Genomic DNA, 13,321 nt, shown 5'->3' with positions numbered 1-13,321 from the left:
GTCACTGGGACAATTATGGGTCAATACATTTTGTCTGTCCAGTAGCTTCCTCTGTTTCCTCCTGGGAGACAGCGAAACATGGGAAAGCTTTCAGGATTCAGGCAATGAGACCTGGTGTACGTACAGCCCGACTTGCAGCACTGACACCACCAAATATCACGAAACATCGCGTCTTTACGCTAACAACAGCCTGCTATTTTCCGGCCCTCTGAACTAGACGCACTGCGTTTATTTTGCATGTCCGTAGGTAATGTTGTGTTCCCTGTTATTAATCGATTGGGTAGTGAACTTCTTAACTCTACCTACAGGAGTGATTGTATCCATTCTCCAAAGAGATAGCGCACCACTGTTGAAAATTGCACACTTGATTCGAAATCAAATTGGTCCTAGTTATGTAACATGGGACTAGCTCACAATTTGAGGTAGTACGGGCTCCGAACACTGGATATAACATTCCATCACATAAAAATTAAATGTCTGACATTCTTAAGACATCCTATTTTTTACTTGTACGCTCGATAAATCTGGATTTTCCCTCGCTATTTCCGTCAACCATTTTTCTATGTAAAATAGAATTTTCGTTATATCTTGGAATTCCATCTGCTGTCAGGAACTCTGGGACAATTTAAATAAAATGTAAGACTGCATGCAGATATTACATGCTGAATACCGGGCGAGTTGGCCGTGGGGTTAGGAGCGTGCAGCTGTTAGCTCGCATCCGGGAGATAGTGTTTTCGAACCCCACTGTCGGCAGCCCTGAATATGGTTTTCCGTGGTTTCCTATTTTCACACCAGGAAAATCTGGGGCTGTACCTTAATTAAGGCCACGGCCGCTTCCTTCATATTCGTAGGCCTTTCCTGTCCCATCGTCGCCATAAGACCTATCTGTGTCGGTGCGACGTAAAGCAACTAGCAGAAAAAAATACCTGCTGAATAACGCTGACTGTTTCGTGTGACTGGAGACATAATGATAGGTTGTGTGAAGGCCGTACAGCTTGAGCATAATGTTTACTCATATAGAGTTGGTTGTATCAGATTACTATTATTATTATTATTATTATTATTATTATTATTATTATTATTATTATTATTATTATTATTAACGGGTGGTCAAAATAAAACTAGCCCAGAAAATATTGATAACACTGACGCGGAATTAACCCTTGTTAACGAACAGGAGAACTGGCCACCAGAGTAATCGTGTTTGGCCGTGCCCATAGCCATGCGACGTTACAATTGTAGTCGAAAAACATTCTGACTGAGAGGGGCGGGAGATTACTGCGATTATTACGATTATTGGGATTATTATTTTTATGTGCATAATAGTCAGCTTTTACCTCATAAACATAGAGTTTAAGTAGTATGAGTGTTTCTTGCCATATTCTTTCTTTTCCATTTACAACGTATTGTATAGCGTTGTGTTTATGGTTTGGTTTTTGTATACCAGCTCTATTTTACTTCTTATTCTTTATGATGTTTTCTGTCTTACTTCTGTGTAAGTTCACCGGACAAACAAGTAGTACTCCCTGGAGAAATCATTACAAGTATCATTTCATAACTTGTAACTCCGCCTCTGGACTTGATAACCGCCTGAATTTGTTTAGAAAGTGAGTCCGCAAGGTTGTTCAGGTACGTCGCATCCAGGTTAAGACACTCACTGAGAATTTGATCACACATTCCGGTGTTTTACCCACTGTTCCAACATGTCCCAAAGATTTTCAGTGGGGTTGAAGGCAGGTGATCCTGCAGGCCAATCCAGATGTAATAAGGTGGGGGGGGGGGAGTGTTCATGAAACCAGTCACATATGCGTCCAGCCCGGTGAACTTTGCTGTCGTCATCTTGAAATATCGGGGTATCATTAGCATACTCATCATGCAGATGTTGACTGAAAGGCAACAATTGATCGACACGGATGTTTAAATAAACCTGCTGGCTCGTGGTAGTGGTCACCTCAACGAGCGGACCCAATCCATGATACGAAAAGCACCCTCCAAAACATTACAGACCCACCTCCGGCTTGAAACCCATCTTGCGCTCATCCAGGATGAAAATAATATTTCATTTGTCATTTGGTGCACTCGATGAAGTGCGTTATTGGAATGCAGGCAACAAACGTGATTCGTCAGACCACATTACTATCCGCCAGTCAGCTCATGTCCATGTTCGATGATTTCTAGCCAGTTGAAGAATCGCAGCCTTATTTGCCTACGTAAGCGATGACCTCTTTCGAGGTGACCGACTCCAAATGTTCATTGCATGCAGTTCCGTCGCAATGTTCTCTCGCTTGATTGACAAGCCGTGACACTTGTCTCCGGCCCCTCTCAGTCACGTTCTTTCGTGTGGCCATGGGCACGGCGAAACAGGATTGCCCGTTTTTTCCACTCTGCCGCATCCTTACATTTACCCATCTTGACGTACACTAATAAAACCAAACCCCATGGCACTACAGCCCTTGATGGGCCTTGCCTACCAGGCGACCGCTGCTCACCCCGAAGGCCTGCAGATTACGAGGTGCCGTGTGGTCAGCACGACGAATCCTCTCGGCCGTTATTCTTGGCTTTCTAGACCGGGGCCGCTATCTCACCGTCAGATAGCTCCTCAATTCTAATCACGTAGGCTGAGTGGACCTCGAAGCAGCCCGCAGGTGCAGGTAAAAATCCCTGACCTGGCCAGGAATCGAACCCGGGGCCTCCGGGTAAGAGGAAGGCACGTTACCCCTACACCACGGGGCCGGCAAAGGGAATTGAGCCAACGGTACGTGGTGTTCCCAAGCGGTCATCCATCCAAGTACTGACCACGCCCAATGTTGCTTAACTGCGGTGATCGGGCGAGAACCGGTGTATTCAACATGGTATGGCCGTTGGCTCTTGACGTACACTGTTCCTTTGAAACCTCATAGCCTCATTGATCACTTGTCTTACGCTCGCGTAGGGGCAGTGTGCATGCGGTTGAGCACGGGACTGCTCACTGTACCATCTGTACAGGCTTAACGATCCATCTGTGCTAGCGTGACTAAGTTTGTGTCCGGTGAGTTTATGTCCTCCAAATCTTTTTTTCTGGAGTTTGGTGTTAACTTATACGAATAAATTACGTTTGATTGAATATTATTATTTACGCTCCTTTTGACCAACCGACAGATTTCGAAATCAGAAGTAAACTATCGTAAATGCAATAATGACGACTTCGAGGTTCTTATCTTACGTGTCTTGTTTTGGTCGTGCCTTATCATGGGTACACTATTGTATGTTTCGTAGGAATGAAGGTAGTCTATGTGATACTACTGTACTGGTAGGAGAACAAAACAGTAAACAATGGTAATTGATCATACAATAGCTCAGTCTTACGCCATGCACAATGACAATGTTAAGACTAGCTGCAAAGATTATAAAATGTAAGGTTCTTCAGTACAGTTGATACGACTTGCCTAAGACTTGCGGAAGACTACACTATTGCATAATCGCTAGCCTTGTGACCGCAACTTGGTAGATTCGATCCTGATTCAGTCAGGTGGTATTTGAACAAATACGTCAGCCTCATGTCGGTAGATTTACTGGCACAGAAAAGAACTACTGCGGGACAAAATTCCGTCACCTCAGCGTCTCCGAAAACCGTCAAAATTAATCCTAGTTAGGCTAATGGGGAGTAAAACAATAACATTCATTTATTATTACTATTATTATTATTATTATTATTATTATTATTATTATTATTATTATTATTATTATTATTATTATTATTATTATTATTATTATTATTATTATTTGATTCGTTATGACCAACTAAGGAGAGAGTGTTAACTTCTTTAGCACAAGGTTTCTTTTTCTCTTCCCAAAATCTCTTCACCCTTTCGCTCTGCTTCTTTTTGTGTTCTTCCGTCCATCCTGTTTGCTTTATCAGCAAATTTGTGTTTGTTTATGAGATTTCTGAATTTTTTCTGCCTTACATGATTTCTTCATATATACCAATTTCTTAAAAATCTTTGTTTATTTCTGTAAGCCAGTTGTGATTTTTAGAGATACTGCGAGATTTAGTATTTTCTTTGTTAGCCTATTGTTATCCATATAATTCTAGTCGTATTTTTCGAATTGTGTCTGTGATTTTTTTCTCTTAATTGATAGATTTTCTGTGATTTCCTCTGCATCCAAATGTCATTTTTGCATTTAAATCCTAGAATTTTCCTGAGAATTTTCCTCTCTTGTTTTCGATGTTTTCTTATTTATGATCTGCCACCAATTATCAGAGTTTCTGATGCATTATTATTGTTATCGTGATTTGGTGGAACAGCAGAGGTGAAAGAAGGTGCCGGGGTGAATGGGTCTAACTACCAAATCAAAGTTAATATTGAACCCGACAGGGGCATGATCCAAGGACCTTTGGTTGATATCGATCTCCATAATTACACACGCAATGCTATTAAAATGAAAGAACGCTGAAAATGATTAATATACATATCATTAATGGAGGTCATACCGAAACTAATTAATATTCATACCATTGAGATAGATAAATTGTGTATTTCAAAATTATTCTGCGAGATTTCTTTTTCTGCGACTTATTGCGCAGTATTATCCTTTGTGTAGCGGGGGCCCCGTAGATGAAGCCAAGCCAACTTAGACCCGGGAGGGGTTATGAATGGGGATTCCCTGTGACATCACTCGAGAGAAGACATCCCTCCTCAAGACTCACAGAATGAGGGGAAACTAACTTTTTCGAAACGGAATATAGGAGCCATCTTGGAATCGGACTGGCCAACTTAATTACCTACGAGATAGAAAATTAATAAAACTCTAATTAGGGGCTCATCTCCCGATTTAAAAGGGATAAATGTCATTGGGACATTTATTTAGAGTGTTTAATGTCCTCTTCCGTGATAACTTTCAGCCGAAGAAAGAATACTGTGTTGTTTCTGCGTGGAAAAGTACTGGGGCCATCTGTTTAGTCTCACGACAGCTCCTCGAGATCGGGACTTCACCCCGTGCGGTAGGGGGAGCAGAACAGATTTTAATTAATTTAAAGAGATTCACCGAAGGATAATTGAGTGGTTATGTCTAAATCGCACCAACTAGATATTGGTCACCGGTCGCCCGCACTATTTTACCTCGAGTACGCCGGGAATAGGCGCTACGCAAATTAGGGGAAGGGGTACCGCTCCCTAGTAAAAACTACTGCAGAACGGGACAAGCGTCAGTCCGGGTTTGCGGTTCATTGACGGCGCAGCTACGCTCTTTTAAGCCTTCGTTAAGTCTTTGTTCAATAGAAATTAATTCCTATTTAAGGTGAAATAATCCAATTTGCATAAACAGTGTTTAGTTTGATCTCAGTGACGCCAGTGTTAACCTTTTGGAAAACCGTGACGTGGAAAGTCATATTATTATGATTACTATAATATAAGAATCTTACGTAGTCGCATAGGAGATCGTGACCGGACGTTCACATTGAACGCTGTCAACCGGAGTGTGACTTAAACAGTGTCGTTGTGTCTGTGCAGGATTAAGTGTTAGCGGCTCCAACATCATCAAACAATGGCTCAGCAACTTCAAGATGGAATATTAATGGAAATCATCACCGTGGTGCCCATGGAGGAGGAGTAAACTCAGGATGGACTTCCCGAGTTGACGACGGCATCATCACCATGTGATAGAGATGAGTACAAAGTTCTAATACCTGGCATGCATAGAGGGGATGGGAATATTTATTGTAAACTGACGCTATAAGGGATTTAAAGATGTAGTCCTGTGGAAATAGAGCGCCGGAATGGGCGCGTAGTAATTAATTCTTAGCTTAGGAAACCGACTACAGGTCTGAGTAATCGAGTGTAAATAATTAAGGGAATATAATACTTTAGCTTTGCTTGGGATAGTGATTCTTTCAATTATTTCTTTCTTGGGAGATTCTGTTGTTTATTTGCGTCAGAAGACCAGTAATAATTAGTTTATGGGAGTGCAGTGAGAGTAGTTATTAGAGTATTCATTAATTTGATAAGTGCATGGTATATAAAACGGTAAGTACTGCGGTATGCAAAGGCACGTCACTACGAGACCCAGCGGCCAACGTGACAACCTCCAATTTCCACCCTTTGAAATACTTAGATAAGGAGTGATAAGTTTAAATTGTTGTGGTGATTAAATATACCAGGAAGTGATCATAATAAGTGTATTAAACATCGATTCGTGTGAAAAGTAATTAATTAATGCATGTATTGCCATGTGACGATAGGGTAGCCGTGTGCCGACCATCGATTAATTAGCAGTCAGTAATCAGATGTTAATTGCCGCGCGAGTGCTTAATTGTGTTGTAATTGCTGTATAGATTCCGCGCGATGGCCACGTATAAGTAAGGTAGCGGGTAAGCTATGTAGAACGACGATAATAATAATAATAATAATAATAATAATAATAATAATAATAATAATAACAATCGGGCAAAGAATACCTTTATGAGACGGGAGTCGCGTTGTAAGAATGATATGATACTGCTGGGTAGATGTGTGTTTCTTTTAAGGTGAGTTGCGCGAGTCATTTTAAGACCGCAGTTTATTGTGGAAGTACGTCCGAGTGATGTGTTACAGTTTCCTTTTAAAAGGGAATGTTACGCCTGTTAATGTGGGTGGACCCCTAGGGGAGGGTGAATCACCGCCTGGCCTTGGCCCAGCGTGTATTTTTTGTCTGAATGTCCCGTAAGCGGAGGAAGGAAGGACGTGGCTGTTAAAAGGGAAGTTAGTTTCTTTGAACGGCGAAATAATGTGATCTACCTAACACGGCAGAGCTGTGAAATAATTAACACACGACCCGGCCGATGATGGTAATGTTTGCCAATGAATCGTTGTTAATTGTACCAGTATAATTAGATAGGGATTACAGGACCCTGCCTTCATCGCAAGAGGTTGTCAGTTCGATGCTCAACGTAGGCATTGGAGGCCTACAGTGTCAGAAGGAAGATCAAGTGCCTTTTACGTGTTTTTCTTGCATATCATGTACCATGTATGTGTTTTTTTTGTGTCATGTGTGGTTGTACATAAGGTCAGTGGTGGTTCTGTCCATCAGCTCGACGATGCCTAGAATAGCGAGGGTCGGTTCGATCCCAGGTGTTGTATTATATGTGTGTATTTTCATTTCTTTTTGTCATTTCATTGGGAAATTTAGGTCTTTATTATAATAGGGATTGCTCAGACGTGTGGTCGGACGCATGTTAGTTTTATGTGTTAGCGATAATATAGCCTCAGTGTTATGATAAAGTTTCCATTCGCTATATGTCACGATAGATCGCTTCGCGATAACGTACTCGTTTCTATCACGTATAACGGACTGAGGTCCACAAACAACCTACAACAAGCATTTGTAAATGTTAATGTAATTCATTAGGGTAATTTAATGCATCATTTCCCATTATCATTAAGGTTCAATAAACCGGTTTGTGAGTCAAATATTTTAATTCGAAGGTGTTCTCATTTTTAGTTATATGCCCCGCTTCTCCTCCCTTGTACGCCTCTAAGCTTACTTTAGTTCAGCGCCTATTTATTTCTTACTTCATGACCTGTTAGCGACCCTGTAGATCTCATGCCGGTGCCAGTTAGGTAGGGGCGGGTGCATATACAAAATGGCGCGTCCAAAGTGGGGCCTAAGTCACGATAGCGAGGAGGATAATTGTACACGTTCCGCCATATACAAAATGGCGCTTCCATCGTGGTGCGTATATAAATAGGCGCGTATATTTATTCTACATGAATTGTACACGTTGCGCCATATACAAAATGCGGCCCAATGTGGGACGTGTTTTACTGTTAAATAGGCGCGTATATTTATATTATCTGACATTCCCACGTGACGCGCACATATACAAAATGGCACGTCCAACGTGATGCGAGATAAAAGGGCGTAAGTGAACTGTGGGGGCTCGATATGTCCGTAAATAAGGGCTACCAAGATTTAGGAAATGTAGCGCCATATAAAATGACATCTAATGTGTGGCTATATAAAATGACGCTCCAGGTGGGACATGTTTTACGGTTTAATGGACGAATTTTCATGTTCAATAGGCGCATAATTATCCCACATATCGCATACCATTAATGCGAAGACAGGGGCGTGTCGTGTATTAGGCAAGGCATACTTGTGCGGCTTCCAGGAGTGGGCACGATTATTTGGTAACCCATGTCTGCTTCTGACATTTCCACGCGAGGCCCAGTTCATTATAGTTGAATAAGTGACACCTTGATGTCAACCTTAAATCGTATTATGAATGAGAACACAGTCATGGTCCAATGATATGGGCAGAGCCATGACATTCGCAAGCAGGGGCGTATCCAAAATTCAAGGGGATTAGTTCGAATCCCGGGAAACAATAAAATTAATTTCCCATAAGTGAGGTTCGAAGTGAATAGTGGCTCTTTCTTAGTGCATATCTATTCACGGATATTAGCCAGTGGTGCGTGTTCCGTCACCAAGCAACCTGCTATTAGGAAATATATTTTACGTTAGTATAACCGTGGATGAGAAGAGGTAACCTCACGCCTACTTTTCTTTTTCGAGTGGCAGTAGGTTGATTTCATGGGTTCAGTTTGAGATTCTGATGACTTTGTGTGTTTGAAGGACCTCAATGCTGAAGGCATGGGTTGATTTACTGGCACTATACCACAGGTGTTGGTATTTAAAATCGAGCCCAGTTTTAGAATTACAGGTCAACCGGCAACTTTATTAACTGAATTTGAGGGCTAATATTACAATCATTTTCGGAAATTTCCCGTTGCTTTCATATAAATTTCATGAACCTTAATGATGTTAGGCAGTTAGGCAGCTTCAATGATAGCCGTTTTGAGGCTTAATTTGCAATGATGATTAAAGTAAAAATTATTTGAAGCTGGAAAAACGTAAAGTTTGGATAGAGGAATCCTTTCTTTTAAAATAAATAATAAATATATATTGTTGTGGATTGTTGATGCCGACGTTAGCGAGGGGGGTCCCGTCATCTCAAAGGATAGCGACATGGATAGTGAAGCCATGCGGGCTTTGATGGAGGAGATTATGGTCAGCGTGAAGGACGATATTAAGACGCTTGGAAATAGGATGGAAGAGAACAGTGCGCGGAGTAGGGCACTTGAAGATAAGATGGATGAGAACAGTACGCAGATTAGGGAGAGCAGAAAGGCGATGGAAGATAAGATGGAGGAGAACAGTGCGCAGATCAGGGACAGCGTGAAGGACGATATTAAGACGCTTGAAAATAAGATGGAGGAGAATAGTGCGCAGATCAGGGACAGCGTGAAGGACGATATTAAGACGCTTGAGAATGAATGCAAGCAGGGGCGTGCGGAGGTCAGAGACCAATTAGAGAATTTTGACGGTAAATTAACACATCTTGAGGTTAAATTGGAAGAAAACCGAACCGAGACTAGTAAGATGATTGAGGAGAAATGCAGTAGTTTAATGAACAAAATTCAGGAGGTTCAACAACAATGCGAAAAGGGGGCTAAGGAACTAAGCGATAAAATAGACGCGGTTTCTCAGCTCAATGCCGTTGTTGAAATAAAGGTCGAGGGAATAGTTGAGCGGCTTGATCAGGTTGAGACCAGTATCGAGAGAGACATAACTCGCGTGAATGGCGAAATCGTGGATGTCAAAGGGAAAATCGATCAGTTGAATGGTGAAATGGAACAGGTCAGGTCCAAAGCGAATGACCGCGACACGAAGATCGAAGAGATAAGGGAGCAGGTCGAGGACAATCAGACAAGTATCCGGATCGTTGAAGAAAGGACCGAAAAAGCATTGGCGGTAATAGAGGCCCTGGACGAGAAGATTACGTCGGTATCGCAAGCAGCGCAGTCCGATACGAAACTAACTTTTGCCAGGTTACGGAAGGAAGTGTCAGGACAAATAGTAGGAGAGACGGCTAAACAGATCCACGAATGGAGCGAAGAGAAAGGCTCGAAAATGATGGTGAAATTGGAGATCCACGAAGAACAAATTAACGCACTTCGCGAAGAAATAGAGGGAATGAAGAAATTAGACATTCAGGAGGAACCACATTTCAAAATGGAAACAGCTGGAATGAAGAAAATGGAATTAGGTAGCGGATCGCACCAGTTAGGATACAGTCTGTTCAAGGAACAATTACCTGGCAATGAAGAATATAAGTTACCGGCGATGGACGAGAGGACGTCGACCTTGCTTGGCCAAAATTCGTTACCTATGTATAGCCTCTTACGTTCGGCGGACGATAAGCCAAAAAAATTCAAACCAGGCACTAGGACTACGCCAAAAAGTTTCCTCCGCGAGGTAGATGATTACATGGCGGATCATCGGGTACCAGCGGATAGGAAATTACGAGTAGTGGAAAAATTCTTGGAAGACCAGGCCCTTGAATGGTTTAAAGCTTTCCGCTACTGTTTTGATAGCTACGAAGGCTTTAAGAAGCTATTTCTGGAAAAATACTGGGGTTTGGACACGCAGCAAGGGCTTAGGTTAGAGCTTTACTCGAGGAGGTACGCTTCGGGAGGACCCACAAGGTTCTGCGATTATTTCACTTCCCAGCTGGTGAAGATGCGCGAACTGGACAGCCCGCCGACTGAAAGTGAATTAATAACCGCCATCACAAAGCAATTCCCAGCTGACGTCCAGCGCATGTTGATTGCGGCAAATATTCGTACGGCAGTGGAAGCCGAGCACGTGTTAAGACAGTTGGATCAGACATCTCATATCGGGCACGGTCGAGCTAGAAACGTAGAAGCCGTCAACACGTTAAACGTTCGAGAGGGAGATCAGTCGGTAAACCGGAGTACTCAGGTGACAAGTACTCAGACTGATGCTCAGATAGGCAACCAGAACAGAAATAGTAGGGATTGGCGATCTCCGAAGTGGGAAAACCACCAATGGAAGTATCGAAATGACCAGGGTAGGAGTCAATGGTATCAGTCAGGGAGGTACAACCATGGACAGATCGGCGCACGAGGGCGACGACCTTACGAGAGAACACCCAATTCATACTGGGGTAACCGTGGTCGACAAAATAACAAACCGCGAGAATACTATCGGGGTGACCTAAATGACAGGAGAAATGAGTCACGCCGTTACGTCAGAGATCTGCGAGATACCCAGGCCGGAAACGATAGATGGAAAGATTCGATGCAGCAGTTTGCTAAATCGGATGAATGTCGAGGGGCAGAGAGCCTCGAACTACAGGCACATAATGCTGCGAACCGTGCCAGTAATCTTGATCCCCGCGCACCACCATATACAAGTGGAGGCGGAGGTCAGCTAAAAAAAAATTAGGAAAACCTAGTGAGGAGATAGTCGGATTTTCGAGGACTACCGACGCAAAGGGGGAACCGTGGACGTCCGTGACCATCGCATCTTGGATAGTCCAGCCCGATGATCTCGTTGAAGATCCCGTTCAGGCATGTCCAAAACCAATTAGAGCGTTACCCGTCATTTATGTCCGTGTTAACCAGTTGCTGGTTCGTTGCCTTGTAGACACAGGCGCGAGCGTCAGCGTGGTATCTAAAGTATTAGTCAAAGAACTGGAATCGAAGCAATGTATTCCAATCATTCCGATTTCCAATATTAAGGTTAGAGGAATAATTCCGGACCGCACAACTACGTGCAATAGCCAGGCCTATCTAGATTTGGAAATCGGGAACAACATCATATCACATCCATTTATAATTCTGACTAGAATGGAATATAATATCATCATTGGAGCTGATTTTCTTCGGGAATTCAAAGCGGTCATTGACATGGACAAGAATGAAATTAGATTTAGGAACGATTCAATTCAGGGAGATGTAAGGTTAAACGACTTCGAGGGACAGCACGGGGAGGAGAAGATTTGGACTATGGAGGTAGAACAATTGAAACATGAAGGAGGAGATTGCTTCCCAAACTGGGATGCCTATCGGGACGAGATGATCAAGGAGTTTGAAGGGATGATTTTCAAGTTAGAAGCGGAGAATGAAGGACCATCATTGGCGGAGGTAGTCCAAGAAAAGATCGACGAAGCGAAGATAGGGGAGGAAGACAAAGGCGCATTACAGAAAGTCATAGAGAGACACGAAAATGTATTTGGTTCACGTCCAGGAAAAATTCCAAATTTCAAATATTCCTTAGTCGTCAACAATTGGGAACCATTCCGGCAACGACCATATCCGATACCTGAAAAGTTTCACGCTGGAGTGAAGAAAATTATACAGGAGATGGAAGATAACGGAATTATATCAAAATCACCTACACCATTTTTGAATCCGTTGGTCGTGGTAGAGAAGGGCAACGGTTCGTTGCGGGTTTGCCTCGACGCGCGAGCAATAAACCAGCGGTTAATCCCAGAGTATGACCAGGCCCCGTGTATAAAAGAGGTCCTTAAGAAGTTCCGGGGCATGAAACTATTTAGTGGAGTTGATCTGACATCATCATTTCATCACGTTGAACTTGACCCAGCTACCAAAATTTTGACCGGGTTTCTGTTTGATGGGCAAACCTACGTTTTTAACCGGTTACCCTTTGGGTTGAAAACAGCAGGGTCAGCGCTCATTAGGGCACTAGATCGTAACCTCAGTGACGAAGTTAAACAGTTTACGGTGAGGTACGTGGATGACATCCTTATTGCATCAGAAACTTTGCCAGAGCACCTGGAGAAACTTGATAAACTATTAGCTGACTTAGAAAGGAACAACTTCAAGGTGAACCTACCCAAGTCTAATTTCTGCCAAAGGAGTATCCTATTCTTAGGTCATGTGATCGACTCAGAAGGAATTATGCCCAATCCTGTTAAATTAAAGGCAATTCAAAATTTTCCAAAGCCGACGAAGGTGAAACATGTCAGGCAATTTTTAGGAATTTGTAACTTTTTCGCGGATCATTGTCCGAACTACACCAGTATAGTTGCACCATTACAAGATCTCCTTAAGAAAAACAATAGGTGGAAGTGGGACCTCGCCTGCGATGAAGCATTTGCTAAAGCAAAGGATCTGTTGGCCCATAGTGTAAAATTAGGATATCCGGACTATACACAAAAGTTTGTTGTGCAAACTGATGCGTCGATTATAGGAGTTGGGGCAGTCCTATATCAAGAGACGCCTGAACCCGAACAGAGGATCACCTATTTGGCTTTCATGAGTCGCAAATTAAGGTCGCATGAGTTGAAATACACCGTGACCGAACTGGAGATGCTCGCGATCGTGACCGCTCTTAACCATTGGAAGAAATACATTTATGGGTATCCAATTGTGTTAAGGACGGATCACAAAGCTCTGACGTTCATGATGAAATCTGCATTAACAAGCGAGAGAGTCAGCCGGTGGTGCTTGTTTGTGCAGCAATTCGACATTACAGT

At 42.8% G+C, this 13,321-nt stretch overlaps 1 non-coding gene across 1 annotated transcript; it reads right to left on the bottom strand.

The window, feature by feature from the left end:
- Positions 1–2,747: 2,747 nt before the first annotated feature.
- Positions 2,748–2,866, bottom strand: LOC136859454 (5S ribosomal RNA). The gene has a single exon (XR_010859018.2). It is a non-coding gene; the product is annotated as a 5S ribosomal RNA (ribosomal RNA).
- Positions 2,867–13,321: the final 10,455 nt, after the last annotated feature.

Source organism: Anabrus simplex, chromosome 1 (genome assembly GCF_040414725.1).
Source record: "Anabrus simplex isolate iqAnaSimp1 chromosome 1, ASM4041472v1, whole genome shotgun sequence".
In the NCBI taxonomy this organism is placed as follows: domain Eukaryota; kingdom Metazoa; phylum Arthropoda; class Insecta; order Orthoptera; family Tettigoniidae; genus Anabrus; species Anabrus simplex.
The sequence above is the reverse complement of the archived record's forward strand: the minus strand, read 5'-3'. Positions and strand labels throughout refer to the sequence as shown.